At 39.9% G+C, this 24,610-nt stretch overlaps 1 long non-coding RNA gene across 3 annotated transcripts; it reads right to left on the minus strand.

Moving 5' to 3' along the window:
• Positions 1-359: 359 nt before the first annotated feature.
• Positions 360-24,513, minus strand: LOC104845649 (uncharacterized). Of its 3 annotated transcripts, XR_010322856.1 has the most exons (5): positions 24,293-24,513; positions 22,826-23,048; positions 21,827-21,977; positions 17,685-17,771; positions 360-1,181 (listed from the first exon to the last, which is right to left on the minus strand). It is a non-coding gene; the product is annotated as an uncharacterized LOC104845649 (long non-coding RNA). The 3 variants fall into 3 exon arrangements; XR_775626.3 differs by lacking the exon at positions 17,685-17,771 and having other exon boundaries at positions 24,293-24,512; XR_002785048.2 differs by lacking the exons at positions 17,685-17,771; positions 24,293-24,513 and adding an exon at positions 23,716-24,081.
• Positions 24,514-24,610: the final 97 nt, after the last annotated feature.

Consider the following 24,610-nt stretch of genomic DNA (forward strand, 5'->3'; position numbering starts at 1 on the left):
AAGATATTTACTGTATTTTACAGTGGATTATTATTTGTGTTGTTTCCCTCACTAGATAGGAAGCTGTTGGCAGTAAAACTTGGAGGCAAAAAACACGCTCTGGAGCCAGACAGTAATGGAGGAGCCCCACCCAGGCCACTCAATAACTGTGTGACCTCAAACCAACAGTCAAACTCTCCAAGCTTCAATTTCTTCTTCTGAGTATCATAATAGACTATGACATACCAACAGCAGGGTTCTTGGCATATAGCATTCAATGAGTGTCAGCTATGAGGCCCCTTTCCTTTATTACTTAATTTAATAATGACAAGGTCAAGAAATCAGTATTATTAACACTATTTTCCAGAGGAAGGCTCCACACTGCAGAGGTTACATAACATTCCCAAGATTACATAGTTTATTGGTATAAGAATGTGAATTTGAACCTAGATTGTGTCTGGGTGAGCTCTCTGTCCAGGAAAATCTGTAAAAACGTTGCCATCGAGTCAATTCTTATTTCACGGCAATCCCATGTATTAGAGTAGAACTGCTCCATAGGGTTTTCTTGGCTGTAATCTTAAAGGAAGCAGCTCACCAGGCCTTTCTTCTTCAGTACTGTACCAAGGGGTTCGAATTGCCAACCTTTAGTAGCTGAGTGCAAACTGTATGTGTGACCTAGTGACATTTCCAGGACAACAGGAATCTTCTATTTGTTCACAGCCATAGGTAACTTACATTATTGTGTGATTTTAGGGGCTCCTTTTGTGGGTCTTATTTTCTCCCAGTGAAACATACAGGCTCCAGTGGGGATAGAACATGGCTCAAGTATTCCTGTGCTCAATACAGAAACAGTGTTTGGTGGGCATTCAATGCTTCATGACTTGAAAACAGAGAACAGATACTATCTTTAATTCTGAGTAATTGATTTGTTAATATAAAGAAATGTTTAAACTATTCTCATATAAAAATGTTCCACTGGTGCCATGATGATACAGTTCATAACAACTGTAAAAGAAGGAAATAAATCAAATTATATTTTCTGAATAATATATAATAGTCTCTAAATTTTATTTCTCTGTACCTTAAGAGTCAAAAGCCAGAGAACACCTAATTTAATTTTGTGTACATTTTCCCAAAAGGGATCAAGATGGTGATGATAACTCCAAATCATGCTCAAATTTCTTGGTTTTGGTCTTCTTCCCCTAAAAAAGAAGAGCAGACAATGAAGATTTAAAAACATTTAAACAGCATTCTAATGCAAAATCGAATTTTAATTTTTAAATGGCCTACTTTGCAAAATGAAGTCCCTGGGTGTTGCAAATGGTTAAAGCTAACTGAAAAGTTGGAGGTTCAGGTCCACTCAGAGGTGCCTCAGAAGAAAGGCCGGGCTATCTAGTTCCCCAAAATCAGCCACTGACAACCCTGTGGAGCACGGTTCTACCCTGACACACGTGGGATCAGCCACTGACAACCCTGTGGAGCACAGTTCTACCCTGACACACGTGGGATCAGCCACTGACAACCCTGTGGAGCACGGTTCTACCCTGACACACGTGGGATCAGCCACTGACAACCCTGTGGAGCACGGTTCTACCCTGACACACGTGGGATCAGCCACTGACAACCCTATGGAGCACGGTTCTACTCTGACACACGTGGGCTGGCCATGGATCCGAGTTGGTTCTATGACGACTGGTTTATACTTTGGAAAAAAAATAGCTCATCTTTATCACTCGTTTTTATTCCTCTACAAACTCTACCACAATCATAAAAAGGTAATTTATTGACTTTTTTTTAAAGAACATATTTCACCAAGAAAGAATTAAAAGAACAATTACTTTTAATTTTTTTTTCTCCTCAGACACAGACCGTACTTCCCAAATTAACTTCTACCATTACAGAAAATATTTTAGTTTTAAAATATTGGAATATTCCTTATTCCACATAATGTCTGAAGAATTTCTCAGTTGATTCCAGGCATTCATTTCAATGGAGTCTTTCTTTGGTCACTCGATAATTCAACCAACATTTATGGAGTGCCAGTTACGCGCTAGGCGAAACAAGGCTGCAAAGATACATTCCCTGCACTCAACAATCTCTCAGCAGACATTTAATGAATAACTTTATTTTCCTGTAATAGTAAAATAAGCAGATCCGCATTCCTCTAAGCATCATTAGCTAACCTCTTATTTTAAATGGAAGTCTCTCTTGATGTAAGTCTCTACAATTTAAGGCACTCAACGCACTGTTGAAGATTTTTAAACCAAATCTGGTATTTTTTTAGTTTCATGTTAAGCCATATTTCAGATCCCTTAGGGGGGGTTTGTCATTCATCCACGTGATAAATATTGGAGTGTCAATGTGTGTAAGGTAGTGTGTTTGTTTCTTCAGGGGCTAAAAATGAGTGGTATGACCAACACCTGATGGAGGAGCACTGGTGGTGCAGTGGTCAAGATCTTGGCTGCTAACCAAAAGATCGGCAGTTCGAACCCACCAGCTGCTCCTTGGAAACCCTATGGGGCAGTTCTACTCTGTCCTGTAGGGTCACTATGAGTTGGAATTGACTCGATGGTGACGGGTTTTGGTTTTGGGTTTTTATCCTGATGGAGGTCTCTGGGTATTGCAGGCGGTTCGTGCTCAGCTACTCATGGAAAGGTTGGCTGTTCGAACCCACCCAGAGACATCACAGAAGAAAGGGCTGGCGATCAGCTTCCATAAGATTATAGCCGAGAAAACTCTGTATACACATGGGGTTGCCATGAGTCAGAATTGACTCCACAGCAACAAGTATCCTGAGATGGCAGAGGGCACTGCACCCTCTTCCTCAAGCCTTCCTGTATCTGATTCTTCTCTAGAATCAGGAATATGCACAAAAATATTAACTGGGGCCAGGGTTGAGGATTATACAATTCTATATTTTCACTTAGATAACCCAATGTGTATTTGTTCTTTAATTAAAAAAAAATTTTTTTTTTAATTAAAAGATTATAAAACCATATTCTCTGGAGTCCAAGGCAGTTCTCAACTTCCAAAAGCCCTTCCCCAAGTTGTAACATTCAAAATGCAAGCTATGTAAAAGAACCCAGGGAGGAGAGCTTTAATAATTCAGATTTTCTTCACTTTACCCCCTGCCAGCTTTTCTTTGCTAAGGAGGCTCTTTGTTTTCAGTTATTCTACAAGTATGTCCTGAGGCCTCCCTAGAGGAGATGGAAGGTGAGGCTGTGTGTGGCTTTATCATCTTTTACTCCAGGTGGGGTTGTGAAGACAAGGGATAGTTAAGGAGTCTCTGGGTGGTACATACTGTTAACCTACTCAGCTGCTAAGGGCTGCTAACCTAAGGGTTGGTGGTTCCTCCCTGGAGAAAGGCCTAGTGATGTACTTCCAAAAAATCAGCCATTGAAAAACCTACAGAGCACAGTTCCACTCTGACACACATGGAGTCACCATGAGTTGGAATTGATTCAAGGGCAACTAGTTCATTAGTTAGGAAGAACTGATGTGTCTGAACTGTGGTGGTGCTGAAGGATATTGAATATACTGCGGACTGCCAAAAGAATGAACAAATCAGTCTTAGAAGCACAATCAGAATGTTCTTTCAAAGTAAGCAAGCTAAAGTCTCTTAGAAGAGCCTTCAGCTTGCTTACTTTGGACATATCATCAGGAAGGACCAACTGCTAGAAAAGGACATCATGTTTGGTAAAGTAAGGGCCAATGAAAACGGGGAAAACTCTCAATAAGATGGTTTGACACGATAGCTGCAATGATGGACTCAAACATATCAACAATTATGAAAATGGTACAGCACCAGGCAATAAGGTCACCATGAGCTGGAGCTGACTTGACAGCAACTAAGAACAAAAAGTTAAGAACTGACTTGTGGGAACCTGGCTCTCAGGAGCTCAGTGATTGGCAGTGTCATAGTAAATAGAGACATCAAATTTAGAACTTTTTTTTTACTGCAAGTCCCAGACACAGCTTGGTGGGTGTTTATGTTTCGAGTCATACAAGTGTTACATCCTAAAGTTGGTTGTGAGGCGTAGTGACTGATCACAGGTGTTCTGAGGACAAACTTTTCCTGCCAGATAAGAAGGTTCTGTGAGCCCTTTGAAAATTTATCTTCTTCAAGTAACCAGTTTACGAGTAATTAATTCAGATTTTTGTTAACATTCTCTGTTCTCCACAACCAGTCACACCGTACCTGGAAATAGTGTTTTTCTCTAGGACAGTGACAGGAACAGATTAACCAGTGAACATGGTATGCATGGGCTTGTTTACTTGCTAATCTGTGGTGAGCAATTTCACATGAGTTTTACCACATCTCTGACGTGGTGGGAGAGGAAAAATTGTGCACTGGGATTGATGGAGAGGCACAACGGGCCCGTGTGTGCCTTGCTTATTAGGTAATCTGGCCCAAAGGTGAGCTGGCTGAGGCCACACCACTGAACTGGAGGCAAACCACTTGGGATAGTTGACCTTCCTTCTCTACCTCCAGTTGTTTGGTGGGAATCCTTTTATTGGGAGCACTTTGCAGTAAATAATTCGAATATGGACACCTCTGTTTTAATCTCGGCTCCAGCATTGATTCCCCAGGTCACATAAAAAAAAAAAAACAAAACACATAGGCCTGTCCAAAACCTTACGCCTGTTCTCCCTGAGATTCTGAGACTAAAAAGAGAAGCAATGCATCTTACAACCTTTTGGAATAAATACATGTATATATAGTTTGCAGTTCAGACTGATGTTTTTAGCACTTTATAATAGTGTAGGCTCTTTTGGTCAAGCACATTAGTGGTACATTACTGGAATAAAATTTGGAGGCACGCCAAATATCTTCTGATTTGACAACGAAGTGGGAGTGATAGCCAACTCGAAAGTAAACCAGCATCTGTGAAGCTTCCTAACATGAACGTAACTGATTTTATATTGATATTTTCCAGTTTCCTCATTTGCTTTTCTTTTTCTTCCTGAGTAGTATGTTTACTGTTGTTATTTTGGATCAGTTTTTGTAATGCTGGTATTAAGCGAGACAGCTATGTAAACAAGTTGCAGGGTATTATTAGTTTATCAGAGGGATGTCTGGTCCATTGCCAAGATTCATTGATCTGTTTATTATGACTTTATCCAGTACAATTTTAGTGGCAATTTAAAACATGGTCTTAGGGTTTCACTTACAGAAGTCCACTGGTTCATTTATTAACCCACATTTGAGGGCTAACCCACTGTATAATCTTACCAGCATTATTATGACAGTTGTTATAATCCACCGCAGCCAGGGAGCAATATCCCAATTATACGTTCTATTGTTTCACTTGTGATATGAGAGCAATACAAATTGTTGATGATAATTATGTTGATTTTCAGCAGTTTGCAAATTAGTAAATTAGTACATTTAGAAGTATAAATATACCCGAAGGCTAATATGTGTGTTGGGGCTAGTTAACAATATTTATTGAGTGCCTACGGTGTGTGTGGTGGACTATAATAGGCACAGTGGTAGGGATACCAGTGATAGTATAAAGAAAACAAAGAACAGGTTACAGTTTTTGCTAGATATAAATGAAAGTACCTTACTAATTTAGTTTTTAGTAGTAACTAACAACCCTGAAACTTAATGGCAAAAAACCATTGATTTATTATTTCTTATAAGTCTGTGGGGTGCCAGCTGATTTCGCCTGGGCTAGGGGCATCATACTAGGGGCACCCAGCTGGAGATTCCACTGGGTTTGAAGGTCCAATATAGCCGCACTCACATGAATAGCAGTGGTGCTGGCTGGGAGCTGGGGCACCTCGGTTCTCTTGCATGTGACCTCTCATCCTCCAGTAGGCAAGATCAGCTCCCACACATGTTCTCAGGGCAATGTTCCAAGACGGTGAAAGAGGAAGCTGGGATACTCTTGAGGTCTAGCCTCAGAAATTGGTTATGACTTGTCTGCCCATCCTACTGATCAGAGGAAGACAGAGGCTAGCCCGGATTGATGGGGTTTCATAGCCCAGAAACAGACTATACCTCTTGGTGAAAGGAGTGGCAAAGTCACAAAGGAATGAACATAACAGGATGGGTTCATTTGGTGCCCAGATTTTGCAGTCTACCCGACTTAACATGGAAAAAATGAATCCTTCATAAGAGTTGTTTTGCATTTTAAAAGTTCCATTCTATTATAACAGATGATCAATGCTAGATTAAAACCCAGTTTACATAGGTTCCTTTTCCTATGTCAATTCACATTTCTTAAGTTTTGAAGAACCTGTGTGTATGATTTTCTCATCAAAGCTTCTGGTCTAGTGTACTGAAAATAGTGAGCTGCTATTTGACTTAATATTTAGTTTAAAAATACTGGACTGCTGCTATTTATGCTTAAAAAATTGCTAGAGGGAGTTAATTGCAGCGCCCTGGAAACAGAGGAACTAATTAACTTTGTGCTTCCCAACGTTAAAGTTCATTTATCTTCAGGGGCTTTTAATTTTTTGAGCCTGAAGGCACTGTCTTCTTTTTTTAAAGAATATCTTCTAACAGTAACAGCAGGCTGTAAAGTAATATTATACAATTGGAGAGAATCAGGTATTAACTGCATAGCAATTTAGATGTGTTCTGTACGTAGAATCAATTTCCTTATACATTATATTGTTACTGAGAATTTTTTACACAAAACATTGAGACTTGATTCATAGATCTCCTGGAAACAAGTTTTTCAGAATCAAGTTGACTATGTAATTTATTATTTAAACTGTTTTTGGAATAGGTTACTCATTTACGTGATTCAAAACTCAAAAGGTGCCAAGGGATATATACAGTCAAAAGTCTCACTTTCCATCACTCATTTCTCCTTCGGTGGCAATTCACGCTATCAGTTTCCTGTGTGTTCTTCCAGAGATACTTTATCTGTGTACATTCAAATATATATAGATATTCCCTTTCTCCCCCCTTTTCACACACATGGTAGCATACTACATCCACCGTTCTTCACCTTGCTTTTTCCTCTTACTCTATTTTACTCCAGTATTTAAAGCACTTTCTCATCCTTATTTTAGAGCTCCATCGTACCCCATGGCATGGATGTACCATAACTTATTTAATCAGCTATAGAATGGACACTCAGGCTGTTTCCTATCTTTTCCCATTACAAAGCTATAACGAATTACTGTCACTTTCCTCGAGTGGAAGTCTATCTAGAAGTTCCTAAAAGTCGAAAGGATATATGCATTTGTCACTTGGATAAATATTGCCAAATTGCCTTTTCTAGTGACTGAACCAATTCATACTTCTATAAGCAGTGTCTGGGCCTGACCTCTACACCCTTTCCAAGTGTTACCAAAGGGCTGTGTTGTTGACTTTAGTGATTGTTATTAAACTTGCTTTTCTACAACACTTTAAAATGACAACATACTTAATCCTAGTCTGAATTAACACAACAGTGGGTTGGGTTTTATCATCACCATTCCCTGGTGATGGCCTGGAGGCTCACATACCCTATGTATGTGAAATTGCCTAGAGTCATACAACAAATAGAGGTAAAAATCAGGACTTGCCCCAAGTATGATTTTTCAGTAGTCAAATGAAGCAGTTTTAACATCTGCCAGAAGTTATGTAATCATACAATATGTGGCTTTATGTCTGGCTTCTTTTACTTAGCATGATGTTGAGGGTTCATCCGTGTTGTAGCATGTATGAGTACTTCATTCCTTTTTACGGCTGAATAATATTCCATTGTACAGACATAAAACATTTATTCATTTGTCAGTTTTGGACATTTCAGTTATTTCCACTTTGTGACTATTATGAATAATGCTGCTATGAACATTTGTGTGTAAGTCTTTGTACGGACACATTCTCAATCCCCTTGCATGTAACACACCTAGGAGTGGAATTCCTGGGTCAAATGGTAGCAGTATTCAACCATTTGAAGAACTGTCACGTTATCTTCCAAAGTGGTTGCACCATTTTACATTCTCAGCAGCAACGTATGAGGGTTCCAATTTCTCTACATCTTTGCCAATACCTGTTATTACCTGTCTTTTTTATTATAGTCATCCTAGTGGGTGTAAAAGGAGTCATTGGGTGGTTCAAATGGTTCAATGCTTCACTAGTGACCAAACGGTTGGCAGTTTGAACCACACAGAAGTGCCTCAGAAGAAAGGCCTGGCAATGTTTCTGACCAGTCATAGCCTTGAAAACCATATGGAGTACAGTTTACTCTACACACATAGGATCACCATAAATCTGAACAGACTTGAGGCAACTGGTTTGTGTTTCTGTTTTTTTAGTGGGTGTGAAGTGTTACCTCAATGTGGTTTTGATTTACATTTCCCTAATTATTTAACAAGGTTGAACATCTTTGTATGAGCTTACTGGCCATTTGTACATCTGCTTTGGAGAAATGTGCATTCAAATTCTCTCACTGACCATAATTCAATGATTATTCTGGACACCAAATCTCCTGTTTTGGATTTGCAGCAACATATCTCTAGGCAATTTTCTCTTATTTCTCCCCTCTAGAATTCAGACAAGGTGTATCAGTTGATCACAACCTTTGGGCTAATAGAGGCCCAGTAATAATTGCTATTCATAATCATTTTAAGGTCTGCTCAATCTTGATGTGCCTTCCGGAATATGAAAGAAAAAATATTATGCTAATTATAAGATCATTTTAGAATTTATATATATTTTAATTACTCTGATTCTTAAAAATTGGTAACGGACATAGATTCTAACTAATCCTTCATTCCTAGGATACCTGACTTCAATCAATTCTATACATTGACATTGCTGCCTGAATAATTTTCAACAGTGTAAATCTGACCACATCACTCCCTGACTCAGAAGCTTCTATAGCTCCCCATTACCTAGCTATAGAAATACTATCTTCTTCTGGAATTCAAAATCTTTTCACCTTTTTTGCCTGCAGTAAAAAAAATACATTTTATATTGTGACCCAGAACACAAACATACACATAAGCAAATAACACTGCTCAAACAATTGCAAACCAATCTTTCACATTTTCTACCCTTACTGCACACAATGTATTCTGGTATTTTTAAATAAACAAAAATGCTTGATAGGGCTCACTAAACAGATTTTCAAACCTGAAATCTGAAAAACAATATTCCACTGCACGGCCAAATATGGCGAGATTCTTCAAGAGCTTGGCAAAATTTTCTCCAGTGAGTCTCAAACCTGGTTGCATGTTAGAATCACTTGGAAAATTGAAATTCAAAACTGAGAATTGAACTTGAAAAACAAAAAACGAGCAAATTAAAAACAAAACATAAAACTATTATTTAAATCTTCACCCTTGAGAATTTTCATTCTTAAGGTTTGGGAAGGGGTTCAGAAACCTGGGTTTTTATTAAAAGCTCCCAGGTAATTCAGTGGAGCAGCTGAGTTTGGGAAAAACTGCTGTCAGTCTGTACAACTTTCCTCTCCTTCATCTCAAATGTTTCTGGCTTCTTGCACATTCTTTTCCCTTTACCTGGAATTCGTGCCACTGCCTCTTAGAATACCTCCCGGCCCATCTCAAACATCACTTCCTACCTATTTCCCTACCCAGAAGGGTCTCATTTCCCTTGAGTGCTCACAAGTCTTATTGTTTTGCTGATGGAACTTCTCTTGCCCCACCTCACACTGTAGCCCCAATGTGCTTATCTTCCTACTGCATTGTAAGCAACTCTATTATAATTGTACCTCAATGTATTCAGAGTCAGGATTTGATAAATTCCCTTGAACTGGGGTTGAAATACAACCTTTCATTCTGAGGCCAAGCTAGTTAAAAGGGAGTTTAAGCAACATCAGAGGCTACTATATTTTAATGTGATATTATGGGCATGAATAAGTGAAGATTAAGCCTTTCTGCAAGGGATATTCACACAATCTAGTCTTTAGTCAGCTCTTTCCCAACTTTCTGCTCATTATAGCTCTCCAAAGGAAGAAACAATACCCCCTCCACCCCCAGATCTAAATGCCTATATCCAAAATAGATCAGGATGGAAACCCTCTCCCCATTCTGTGTGGAGTTAGGCTCCTTTAAGAATTCCCAGTCTCTGTGACCTGGGGTTTCCAGGTCATGTCTTTGAGGTTGAAGCAAATCAAATACCCTAAACGTTATGTTCCCATCTGATTTGGCTGTGTGTGATCAGAGCACCGATATAGTATTAGGTTTTCCATTTTGCATGGGTATAAATTAAAGCACAGAGAGGATTTGATTAGCTCAAGATCCCAGAGTGACGAGCAATGATGGGAATAAAGGCTTGCTCCCCAGATTCCTGGCCCAATTCACTCTGTACCAAACCACAGGTATGCCGCCTTTTTGCTGATGAGGCCACACAGCGGTGCTTGGAGGGGATACCCATTAGCTCTGGGAGGATGAAGGCACATAGGGAAGCTTCCAAGAGAGCCATTTCAAGAGTCAGAGTAAGAGCCAATGGCATTCTGGAAGTCTGAATGAGCATTTCTGAATATGGTTTAGAAAACATGTGGTTGGCAAATACTTAATGGGGTTTTAGGATATTTATCTTATATGTCAGGCCACTTTGCATTTATGGGTAACATCTAGTCTTGCATATCTACCTCCTCCTCTGAGTGTAATGCTAATAAAATAAACCAATATAATGTTTTTAAAAGGACATTGTCATTTGAATTCTTAGGGAATGTTAGAAATTTAAAATGACATTAATGACAAAGCAACAGTGGTAGTGGGGATCAAACTATAGAACTGGGGATCAGAGTGGACAATGCCAAAAATTCCTACCTCTAGATATGTCTGGGAAGAGGGCAAACCACTGGGAGTTCCTACCATATACCCAAGGTTCCTATGTCTTCCCAGTCCAAACGGATTCTCTAGTTGATGAATCTAATCTCATCAGGAACAACAGACATATTGGGGCCTTTACCCACTTTGTAGACGGTTTTGGTTGAATACACACGTTATCTCTGCTCAGCCTCTTCCTCCAACTTTAACCTCTCCCACTTCTCCCCCTCCCTCAGGACACACCAAACACACTAGCTTTCTTTAAATTTTTTGGGCGCGTCAGACAGTTTCTCACCTCAGGGCATTTGCAATTATTGTTTTCTATGCCTAAGAGGGAGTTTTGGGGTAATGTAAAAGGTTAATGCTCTCAGCTAACTGGAAGGTTGGAAGTTCAAGTATAGCAAGAAGTACCTCAGAAGATAGGCCTGGCAATCTACTTCCATAAAATCAGCCATTGAACACCCTATGTAGCACAGTTCTACTCGGACCATATGAGGGCACGGTAAGACAAAATGGACTTGATGGTAACGGGTTTTTTTTTTTTTTTTTAAAGAAGAGCTAATCTTACAAGGTTTATCAAGATTCTAATCTTAGCTGAATATCATCTCCTCACAGAAGCCTTCTTCGACGACTCAATCTAAAGTTTTACTCCAGTTACCCATCACCAACACCCCACCCCCAGTCACTCTGAATCACAGCACTCTATTTTTCATTGAAGCACTTATCACTATCTGAACTCTAATGTGTTTACTTGTTCACTGTCTGTCTCCTACAGAAGAGAGTAAGCTTACTGAAAGCAGCCTTGTCTACTCTGATCGTGGCTTTATTTCTAGCACCTATAAAAAAAAAAATAGCAGTGCCTAATATCTAAAACCAAACACCCATTGCCGTTGCATCAATTCTGTCTCATAACGACCCTAAATGACAGAAGAGAACTGTCCCAGAGAGTTTCCAAGGAGGGTCTGGTGGATTTGAACTGCCGACCTTCTGATCAGCAGCTGTGGCGCTTAACCGCTATGCTACCAGGGTTTCTGCCTAGTACTCAGTAGTTGCTAAATCTGTATGTGTTGAGTGAATGAAATATCCCTGAGTGATGTCACTGGGGTAAATGCCTATTCAACCCATGGGTTGCTCTAAGAAATTGCTTAATAATAACGATCTTTGGAATGACTTCAGCAAGTGCATTAGGTAATATCCCTAAAATGTCAACTGGCTGTAGAGTAAACACTGGCTGGGCTTCACAGTTCACCCAGCAAGATGACATACTCAGGGTTTGCATAGCCAGTGGCGTCAGCTTCCCATTGGGCAATCTGTTACATAGAGGGAGTAAAGGATGGAGGGCAGGTGTCCTGGGCTTCAGGGAGCAGCTGAACCCAGCGCACCGAGTCTGCTGCAGGCAGCACACGAGTTCTGATGAAAAGCAGAGGAAATTACAGTTGTCGGGCTCTGTGGTCACAAGGGCATGCGTTGCATTTGCAAAGTCATCATGGGATAATTCAGGGTGTAGCTTGCACACATTCTGCTGAAAGTTTTTTTTTTCCTACCACATCCGACACATGGTTTGCCAGAGGAAGGACACGAGATCAGCTGCAGTGATGAGCTGGCTTGGTGTTTTTAGGCCACAATTCTACTAAACCAATGACTCCCGTCTGACTCCTCCAGAAGAGCCAACAGAATTTATTTATTACCAAGTGTGAACAGCAATCACATGAAGCCACCAGATTGCTTTTGCAGGCCATGCCAAAGGGAGCTTATCTAAAAAAATTCTTGAATAATGACACTTTCAATGCTTATTGTCCGGAAATCTTTAAACAGTGTTAATCCACTTCCAAGCTACTTTATTTTTGTAGTATAAGTCTAGAAATTAAAAGATAATGAAAGAGAATAATTTAAAGCTACATTTGGAAAATATGGTGCACTCAATGTGTGTAAAGTAGGTAGACAGCTAAATAAATGTTCCGTCCTATTTGTTGGCTGGGACTGCAAATTCATGCTATGTTAGTGATTGGTACTTCTCCAAAGTCTGTAGTGATAAAAGAGAAAGAAGGCATGAGACTATATGGGTTAGTGGAAAAGCACTGGCATAGGGATCTGCAGTTCATGCTATAATAGTAGGTTTCCTACTTTTGTATCTGTGAACTTTGTAAAATTATTTGATCTGAGTTTCAATTTCTATGTCTGTAGAACGGAAATGATATACCTTAGAGGGCTATTGACAAAATGAAGTCAGGTAATCTGGGTAGAGTACTTTGTAAGAATTGGGTGTTAGCTCCAAACCAAACCAAGCCCCTTGCCTTTGGGTCGATTTTGACTCATAGAGACCCTTTAGGACAGAGTAGAGCTGCCCCATAGAGTTTCCAAGGAGTGCCTGGTGGATTCAAACTACCAACCTTTTGGTTAGCAGCCATAGCACGTAATCACTATGCTACCAGGGTTTCCGGGTGTTAACTCAGTATGAGGTAAATAGGGCCAGACCCAGGCAAACTAGACTCTGTGGGTGATGCAAACAGTTAACCCACCTGGCTGCTGACCAAAAAGTTGAGGTTAGCATCCTTCCAAAGGTGCTTTGGAAGAAAAGCCTGGCAATCTACTTCTGAAAAATCAGCCATTGGAAGCCTTATGGAGCACAATTCTAGTCTGACACACTGTGAAGTTATCATACATCAGAATCAACTCGAGGGCAACTGGTTACCCAGGCAAACTGTTTTAAGCTCAAAACTTCCAGCCTTTTTACGCCTGGCCAAAAGCCCTAAAGCATTCTAAACTTGTCTACTTTATCAAAACGGCCATCAAGCTCACACTTACTGAATGATGGACTCTTGTGCAGAGTACTTCCTGTGGGTTTTACCTGGCTACAAAACCAAACTCTGAAAGTATTTAACATTGGTTGGTCACTTGGGGAGAGGTTTACCACATTGAGTAAGACCCTTACATTTTTTTTAGGCTAGGGAACTTGGCCCACGGTTCTGTAGAAATGAATAGAATTAGCCCAACAAACAATGAATGCCTTAGTTTATATAAGGCAAAATAGAAGATAAATGGCTTATGGCATCTCAGTTATGAGGTAAGGCTAAGAACAAGGGTCCTAAAATTTAACTAATCAATTACATTTTCCAAGCATTCTCAGAAAAAAAAAAAAATTTTTTTTTTTTCCTCAGCGCAGGGGTTAAATATTTATATGTACACGGAGCAAGAAGTACATGGTACATAAAGGAGATATCTTCTTGGTAGAAGTGAGGTGCCTTACCTGTATAAGCACAGAGAACAAAGGAGATAAAAAGACATACCTAAGGGGGTCTCTGTGTGACGCAGTTACATTGCAATCATACACATAATGCAGAAGAAACGGGCTTTAACACAGCCCCCTCCTCCAAAGCAAGCAGCTAACACACTACATGGCTGAAGCAATAATACACCAAAACAGCACGTGATTAAAACAGAATAAACAGAAGGTATCTTGGTCACCATGGTTACCAGGTACAACCAGAGTAAAAAACTGGCATAAGCACATAGAATGTTAGAATCTGTGATGAGAGTACTTTAATTTCCTATAAAAATATGAAATTTTTCATCTGAAACAATTCCACGTCTAAGAGTTAGAACTTTGTTTTTATAAACTATTTCAATAAGTACTTTGCTTATGCACCTGAAACTTATGGAGAAACGCACGACTGATAAGGCCCCTGCCCTCAAAGAACTTACTTTCTCGTTAAGGAGATAAGGAAGACACATAAAACACCACAAGAAATACATAACAGCATGTAATTAGGTGATGAAATCAATGATTCAGACTAAAAATGCTGTAGGAGCCCTGAGGAGAGAGAGGGAGAGCCACAGAAACACAGGAAGAATCTATGAAGGAATCTGATAGCTTCCTTGAAAGATAGGCTGGAGTTAAGGACTGGAATATATACCTGGGTGTAATCTTTGCTTTATCATTTATCTGCTTGTGTCCTTAGGCGAAAATGATAAAGTACTTGACATAAAGTACTCATTAAATTTTAACTAGTCTTAAATGATCCTAATATAATTGTGCCTCTTTTTCTGCTCTGCTTCAAATCACTTTTGGAAGTAGGTGGTAGAAATTTGGCACAGATATGAATAGGTAAAGAGGAAGAAATGCATACATTTGGAGAGTCAAGGAAAATGTAGAAATAATCCTGGCATGTTGGACTCTCTATGGGGCAGTTCTACTCTGTCCTATACGGTCGCTATGAGTCGGAATCGACTCGATGGCACTGGGTGCTGGGTTAGAGGAGCAGGCTTATGCTGGGAAAAACACTGCATAGATAGGGTGAGTTATTCTTTCATTCAACACAAATTTAATGAGCAACTACTAGGTATCAGGCAGTGTACTAGGTGTGGGAGTTGAATAAAGGTGAGCCTTGAAAACCAGACATTATAATTTGGCTTGACAAGATAGAAAAAAGGGTGAGACTGAAGATTTCTTTATTTGGCTACTTATTAAGCAGGGTAGAGACAAATAATAAAAGCAGAATTGAAAAGGCTTTAATCTGGCAGCAAAAGGATTAGAATGGGGTGGGAGGTAGCCCTAAGGAATCTAACTGAAAAATTGTTGCAATAACCAAATCCAAACGAAATCCATTGCCATTGAGTCAATTCCCACTCACAGCAACCCCACAGAACAGGGTAGAACTGCCTCATATGGTTTCCAAGCTGTAAACCTTTACAGAAGCAGGCTGCCACATCTTTCTCCCAAGGAGTGGATGATGGGTTCAAACCGCTGACCTTTTGGTTGGCAGCTGAGTGCTTAACCACTCTGCCACCAGGGCTCCTATAGTTGTTGCAGTAGTTAACTTGAAATAATGGCTAGAACTGTGGTCATGTGAACCCAGTGGGAATGAATGAACATGGGGAAAAAACTGAAGAAAATCCTATGTGATTTAGGAGATACGCTTAAGATTAATGCACAGATTTTTGCCCTTGAGTGAATGGAAGAGTAGTAAAGGCTGAAAAAGTTGGGAAAAGAAATCTGGAAACATTGTTGGTGGCTTCAGTATAGGATAAAGTTTAAGGTGACAATGAGGTATTCCTTGAACATTCGATTAACAATATCCATTTAGACAACATATGCTGAGGAACTCAAATTTAGGAGGAATAGAAATGGATATAGAGATCCAGTTGGGATGGTTCGGATACCAAAGAAGACCAGTATAAGGAGAGAAACAGTAAACTTTGGGGAATTCTTACCCTGAATGTGTCTGGGGAGGGGTGAGTGTGGGGATGGTTGGGGCGCAAGGATGGATTACCCGATTAGCCAAGTAAGCACGTGCTTAGGGCATCAACAAAACAGGGGCACCAGTTGTCCAAAGAAAAGACCCATAGATGCCAAGCAGATACAAAACAAGGAAAAGCTAGTGCCACAGTAGAAGTGAACTGGCAGGGCACTAAATGAAATTGATACTATTTTATAAATTTTATATACGGTAACAATTATATTTTCCTTTTCATTTTGGACTGATTGGGTATAACCTCACATTCAGTTCTCTCTCCTTGACCACATAAGAATGCACCAACGGGCACTATAATCATGTGACTTGTGACGTATCTGGTCCCACGCAAAGTGAACCAAAACACATCTTTGGATTGAGCATACCCTTATATTTATATTATGCTCTTTATGATTGCTCTCACCCCCCTTAGGTATCAGCAATAGTCCAAAGAACTGTGAAAATGCAGCATCAAAGGACGGAAAGTGAGTGTGCAAGTTTTTAAGTATTATTCCAAGATGCAAAATACTTGTGGAGATCTGCCAGAGACCTGCCAACATTGTCTGACAAATGAAAAAATTACTCCTGATTACTTTGTAAGTACTATTTCTTTTGACTATCTCAGACCTGAAGAACAAAATTACATGTTCCAACTCAATTTTTTTACTTACTAATTTTCAAATATAAATTTTTTGTGTTAATGTCCAAATTCCAATGTAAATTTTATTTTATAAATTTTACTTTATAAATTTATTTTCAATCATTCAGGTTTATTTGCTATGGTAGAGCCAAATTTAAAAAGCGACATAATTTTATATTTGGGTAAAATGAAAAGGCAACAACTAAGTGGAGCGCAAAAACAAAAGCTTGCAGAAGATAAAAAGAAAAGGATTTGTGAATCCCTGAAGACAATTCCAAAATCGCCTTCTTTTTTAAAATGTTATGAATCAGAAGAGACTTTTTTCATTGAATGCTCAAGTTTAAAGGTACAAATTGTTGTACTAATACCACTAGTGCTGAAATTACTAATAGCAATATGAATATAACAGAATTTATTCCAAATTCTGTATCCACTCCTTGGTACAGTAAAAAAAAAAAAAAAAAAGGTATAAAGTGAAACTAATTTAGAATCTGAAATTGCTGCATGTGTAGACTTCATAAATAACACAAATGCAGATCCTGCTTTGTGGAATAATTTTTCTTCTAATGGTGTAAATTACTGGATTGAAAGAGGCCAAGTGATTGTCTACATCATAGTGGATCATGTGAAAATTCATGTCGAAAATTTCTGGATGGTAAATAAATAAGGTTCTGTAGCCAGAACGTATTTCTAGGGTACAAAGCTAATGGTGCTAATTATAAGAGGGAGTGGCTACTGTATTCTCTGTCAGTTGGCTCTGTATATTGTTTTGTTTGCCAACTATTCAGTCCTAAATCATGTAATTCTCAATTTGCTACAGATGGACTTAGTGATTGGTGCAACTCAAATGATTGATAAACATGAAAACTGTTTAATTCACAGAGATTGTATTATGTCATATTTAAATCAAACACGTAGTTTTGGCTTAACTCATGAGTGGCAAATGCAAAATAATGAAGAACATCACTCTTGGAAAGCTGTTTTGCAACATGTTGTCGCTATTACTATAACAATTGCTGAACGTGGACTATCTTTTTGAGGAAGACATGAAATGTTTTGGTCCCCACAAAATAGAAAATGTTGAGGTTTACCTGAACTTGTTGCTCACTTTGATCCACTTTTAGCAGGTCACCTCTTAAAATATGATAACACAGGAAAGAGTAACCCATCATGTATGTCTAAAACAACAGGTAAAGAATTAATAAACTTATTAAGTGATAAAGTTCGATCAACTATTTTCAGTTAAATAAATATTGCTCAGTATTTCAGTTTGTCAGTAGATTCCACTCCTCATCTTTCTCATACAGACCAACTAAGCATTGTTTTAAGATATATATCTACAATGGATGGAAAACCTGTCAAGTGATGTTTGACATTTACTAGCTTAAAAATCGTACCAGTGAAGAAACTGCAAACAAAGTACTATATGAAATTTGCAAAATTGATTTTTCTAAGTGTGGAGGCCAGTACTATGACAATGCTGCCAATATATCTGGGTGTCATAAAGGTATGCAACAGAAAATTTTAGAACATAATGAATATGCCATTTTCATATCACGTGCTGCACGCTCAGTCTTATAGGACATAGCACAGTAGCTTGTTGGTGGGAAGCAGCTGATTTTTTTTCTACTGTTCAATTACTCTATACATTTTTGCCATTTGTATTCACTGGTGGGCAGTTTTTAAAACATACTTAGGTAGTGACTGAGTATTAAAAAGTCTTTCTAATACACATTGGGAAGCACATGGTGTAGCAACGAGTACAATTCTGGAATTGAACACTAGGATTCTGGATGCTTTAGAAAATATTGCTGAAGACCAGACACAAAAAGTAGATCCCAACAACCGATGACTGCCCTGACAGGGAGCACAACAGAGAGCCCCTGAGGGAGCAGGAGATCAGTGGGATGCAGACCCCAAATTCTCATAAAAAGACCAGACTTAATGGTTTGACTGAGACTAGAAGAATCCCAGCAGTCATGGTCCCCAAACCTTCTGTTGGCCCAGGACAGGAACCATTCCCGAAGACAACTCATCAGATATGGAAGGGACTGGACAATGGGTTGGAGAGAGATGCTGACGAAGAGTGAGCTACTTGTATCAGGTGGACATTTGAGACTGTGTTGGCATCTCCTGTCTGGAGGGGAGATAGGAGGGTAGAGAGGGTCAGAAACTGGCAAAATTGTCATGAAAGGAGAGACTGGAAGGAGGAAGCTGGGTGACTCATTAGGGGGCGAGTAAGTGGGAATATGGAGTAGGGTGTATATAAGCTTATATGTGACAGACTGACTTGATTTGTAAACATTCACTTAAAGCTCAATAAAAATTATTAAAAAAAAAAAAAGTAGATCCCAGAGGTGAAAATACTGCCAACAAAATGCAAACACTAGAGTATGTATTTATGTTGGTTATGTGGAATAATACGCTGCAGCTTTTTCATTGGATGAGTCACGCTCTCCAAGATTCAGAAGTAAATTTAAAGACATGCACCAGATCTCTAACAGTCATTAACAGGGTATTAACTATACTTTAAGGGAAGGTTTTGAACATTTTGAAAACACTGCCAAATACTGATTATCAAGCAGTTCACTGTCGCAGATGGATTAGAAAGAAACAAGTAAATGACAGAAGTACTCCAAAAGTATCACTGAGTGCCAGAGATCAATTTCACATAACCCACACATTACACCATCATTGACACACTTAAATTTTGCATGAAAAGATGGGTAAAAACGTATGATGTTCTTTCAAAAAGATTTTCCTTCATAAACAATGTGAATACAGCTGACGAAGAATGCATGAAGGCACACAAGATATTAGTACTGGCTTATCCAGAAGATTTAAATACAAACCCTTATGGAAAAGTGCAACAATTTCATTCTTACATGAGAAGTAAGTTTACGGATGCACGGAAGACAATTGTACTCACGTAGGCACATGTGATTCCACGATAGAAGATAAAATACAATGCATATTTCCCATTGCTGAAATTGCTTTACACATATTCCTAACTTTAATGATCACAAACTGCACAACAGGATGCTCATTTTTGTCCCGGAAGAGACTCGAAAACCCTCAGCATATGATTCAAGAAAGACTCGATTCATTATCCTTATTATGTATGCAAGTAGATATTGTTCGGCAGCTTAACTGTGATGAAATCACTAAATTTGTAAAAGCAAAGACTAGAAGGAAATGTCTTTAATTAAAACATGGTTGAGATGAAAGAGCCCTGGTGGTGCAGTGATTAAGCGCTTGACTGCTCACCAAGAGGTTGGCAGTTCGAATCATTTTCTTTTATAACATCTTTTAATTTGTTCATTTATAATTACAGCATCTATTACAACACAAGCATCAAAATTGAAGTATGAGGTGTTTAAAGCAAGATTGGTGAAAGTCAATGTTTTGCTGTGGGACATCAACAGAATTTTACACGGATCGTTGAAACGACTAAGTTCACTGACATTTCCTTTGTTGTAGAATATGAGGAATATTCCTTTTGTAGAGAATGTGCTATATAACAAAAATCTTAGTATCCTGCATCCACTAAAAATTCTATAATGTGGTTCATCTCATTCCACTAAAACGGCATATGCCAGTTTTATGTTCAAACACTAATATTACAGTCGCCTTTAAAAGGAAGTTACATCATAGACAGCTAAGACACACACACACACACATATATCCTGTTTGAATGTGTGAACAGAGAAGGGGGCACCACAGATTATCAGTGTTTATGACCCTCACATGCCTTAATCCAGCCCTGGTGGGGAGAGGATATGATGAATGGAAGGAGAAGCCAGAATAGAAGGAAGAGTTTTTGGAAGAAGATGGTCCACAATATCTAGTGCATCCTAGAGTCAAGGAGAATTGGATTGGATAAATATTATTGCATTTATCCATAAAACAATTGATAGATAATAACAAAATAATGTAAATTTTTAAAATATCTTAAAACAGAAAAAATTTAAATATGTTAATACAAGAAACAGGATGTTTTTATACTCCTGACAGATATCTTTGGGACTCAGGAATGAGAAATTGGAATTGCTGGGAATTCTCCAAATAATAAGTTTTCATACTATTCCTAAAACTTTGTGTTTTTAAATAAAAATGAGTGGGTATAATCATAAATAGTAAATACTTTTTCTGTAGTAGAGATATACTAAATGTTTCAGAGATTTTCTACAAAAAAAAAATATATAATAATCAGTTCCTGGTTTATGGATACTGTGAACCAATACATTGTGACAAGATTTTATATTTCAATAACATGTAGAAACGAGCTCTACCTGAGACACTTAAAAAGAGAAAACATTAAAAGAAGGAAACATTAACTTAATATGAATGCCAAATGAAAATCATTATAAAATTTGTAATATCTAGCCTCAAATATTCCATATTTAAAAGTTATCATTCTTAAAAGGAAATTTAAAAACTTATACAACATCAATTGTCCTATCAGATAGTTTGGTGGCATCCCATATCATGTCCTCCCTAGAAAACTTTACTGTAAGCGATGAGAATGAGACTGAAAGAGGCCAATAACTTCTCAATATCATTATAAAAATAATTTTGACCTGACAGACCTCCTAAAAAAATCATCATCACAGGCAGTCAACAGTGCTTGATACATCCCCCAAAAACATAAACTGTTTCCTTCCCCCGCCACATTTCAGGAAGTGAACTTCCCTGGCCTTAGGTCATCAGGTCAATAGTGTGATGATTTTGGCATTTATTCAGTAATTCAAACAATATTTATAAGAGCTTACTGTTTTATGTGCTGAGACTATATATACAAACACGGTGGATACAGGACTCCTGGAGCTTACATTTTAGTTGAAGAAAAACAATAAGCACATCAACAAATAAGACAACATTAGATACTGATATGGAATATAAAGAAAATAACATAACGGGAAAAAGCGTGAGGCGGGTTTCACAGAAGGTAGGCAAAGAGCTACTTACTTTCAGTAGATTCTGAAGAGCTGAGACAAGAATAAGAAGGAACCACTGGAAAATGTGAGAGACTATTCCAGGTAGAGAGAAAAGCGTGGTCAAAGAGCAATAAGGAGCTTGCAAGTTAAAGGAACAGAAGGAAAGCCAATTAACACAGTCAATGAAGGGAATGAAAAAAATTGAGTAAAAAAGATTTCAAAGAGGCAGGTAGAGTGACTAGGTGGTGCAAGTTAAGAGACTGACTACTAGTCAAAAGTTGGCAGTTCGAACTTACCCAGAGGCACCTTGGAAGAAAGGCCTGGTGGTCTGCTTCTGAAAGGACACAGCCTTTATGGAGTTCCACTATACACACATGTGGTTGCCACAAGTTGGAATCGAAATGGTAGCAACTAACAGCAATGTGAGTTCATCAAGAGCAATTCTATCTATAAAATCAAACAGGCAGGTAGGGGTGGATCATTAAGGTCTCCAAGGACACAAAAAGGAGATAAAGTTTGACTCCACTTGCTGTACATAACCACTGGGGGAAAGAAGGCTTTATATGCTAGACTTTGCTTCTGTAACTTCTTCCACCTTCTCCAAGAGTTCAGCCCAGCACATTCCCCATCTTGATAATGCTGACTCTCCATAAAGTCACTGGACCCCAAATAGACATGTCTTGCCTCACATAAACTGTTTGTATGCTAACATCACAAACAGACTGACCTGGAACCTATCAAGGGAATGTAAATTACAGGTTGCTTGATGTGGAGTAACTTCTGCATGTTGGCCAGTGTAGGTGTACAGCCAAAAATGCACTGTGTGAATACAATTGTTTGGCAATTGCTGGTCTGTCACTTGTCCAAAGCGGTAAGTGTGTGAATGGATTTGTATGGGTAATGACTCTGAAATTAGCAACCAGCTTTTCCCTTCCCTCCATGATACAGGAAAACACATTGCAACTTGGCTCATTTCTGGGGAATTCTTGTGATGATCCTCAGTTGCTCAGAGTACGCATTTGGTCGTCATTATCCCTTGTGTAATCAGTTTCTACAAACTATTGGATGATGTTAGTTATGTTTACAGAACAAGGGAGCATGTTCCACACCTTAATCAAATCACTTAAAGATGAGCCTTCTTACATAACATGCTTTAGATGTACATGAACGGTCATTACATAGTTTACACTTTATGCTATAGTGAGTGGTTACTTTCATTAGAAACCTCGGGATGAACCACGTGGCTAGGACTCTCGATATTTTCTGTAAATAATCTAAGTGTTTATCAGACAAACCTCTCCATGGAAGGTGATGCACTGAATCCACAAAGGCAAAAATGACTGGAAATCTTCTTTGAAAGGGCCTAGAAACGTCAGGAATTTGGGCCCAATCAGTACACAGAACGCAGGTGCAGTGGCCCCACTGTTAAAAAGCTGGATCCATGTGAGTAACGGGCCTAATCACATTTTCAGAACAGCTGTGGCTACTTGGGTCCTATTCTCTTGTCAGTCATAGCTCCTGAAAAAAAAAATTAATCAAATTTCTATTAAATTTAAAACCAGACTCTGCATCTTGAGTACAGAAAAAGAAAATAAAACGTCATTCCAAGCTATCTATTTTCAAAGGAATTCAATTCTGACCTCCCTATGAAATTGAGCAGTTTCTCTTCCCTCCACTTCCGGGAAGAGCGGCAAGAGGGATGGTTTTCTCTGGTCAGTAGTAACTGGTAACCAAGCCTGTTGTTCTGCCAAGCAAGTCTTCGCTGACTTTCTGATTTCCAAGTGCTCAGAGAGTATGCCTGAAACCTGTGCCTTTCTCTCGTGTCAGATAAGCCGAAAGTTTGCTCTAGCTATGATAAATCTGCACAACGCGGAGATGTTTTTGGCACAAACGTACGTTAGGAGGAGGCTGATGATTTAGCCCCCTCCATTCTCGCGGCCGGAGAGTGTATTGTGCCTGCATTTAAGAAATATCCTTCAGCTGCTGGCGGGTGCGCGCCGAGCCTGCGTTTTCGCGTCTCCGGGGCAGGGCGCCTGAGTGTCACCCACAAATGTGACTGGTCTGCCCCCGCGAGCACGGCAACCGTTTTCCTCCCCCTCCGTCTCGGCCCGAGGCCCTCAGCCCACACCAGGGGAAGGGGAAGGGGAAGGAAGCCTTCGCCGCAAGCCGGCGTCTGGGCCCTCACCAAACGCGCCGCCGCCAACAACTTCCCCCCTCCAGCTGCGCTCAACTTTCTGCCTTTCCTCCCAGCACTTTCTCGCCCTGAGTTTCTGTCTTCTGAGTTGTCGTCCGCTTCGCTCGCCTTCTCCCCAGCAGCGCGCGGACGACCTGGGCTGACAGGGCAAGCAGAGCGGGGCGGCCGTAGCGGGGAAGGAAGAGGAGAAGGGGAAGGTGAAGGGGAAGAGAGAGGAGGGGGCAGCGGCGGCGGCTCGCGAGGAGGAACTGGGCAAAGGGGGCCGAGATGGGGCGAGCGCCCGAAAAGGAAAGAGGCGCCGCGGTTAGCTGCAGTCGGAATAAAGTTCGCGCCCTTTCCTCGGCGTTCTACAGCCTTCTCTCCCTTCCCCTCTCTCGGTTTTTTTTTTTTTTTTTTGACAGCTGGGCGCTAGCTGCCACCCCCACCTCCACGCCCGTGCCCCCCGGGGGCGCCAAAGTTGTTTTCCATCCGCAGAAAAAGCAAAAGAACAAGGCAGGGGGAGGGAAAATATACACCCCCTAGAAAATCTTCAGCACCCACAACAACGACAACAAAAAAACTAACCTACTTTTATTTTGCAATAAGGGAAGCAACATTGTAGTCACGCCAATTTTGCAGAGAGAAGAAACTTGTGGTCTTTGCACAGCCGCCCGAGGCCACCTCGCCCGCGGTCTCCCCCCGCCCCGCGAGCAGCCCCCTCCCGGAACAGTCCGTTCCTTCTTTTTTTTTTTTTGGGGTCCCGAGGAGGGAGCCTGGAGAGCTCAGCAGGCTCGGGCTGGGGGAGCGAGAGCGACCCTGGGCGCGTGTATAAATCAGTCACCTGAGCGCAGAGGGGCCGGGGCGAGGGCGCGCGCGGGCGGCGGCGGCGGGCGGGCGGGGAGAGGCG

This window comes from Loxodonta africana, chromosome 9, assembly GCF_030014295.1.
Source record: "Loxodonta africana isolate mLoxAfr1 chromosome 9, mLoxAfr1.hap2, whole genome shotgun sequence".
NCBI classification, from domain to species: Eukaryota; Metazoa; Chordata; class Mammalia; order Proboscidea; family Elephantidae; genus Loxodonta; species Loxodonta africana.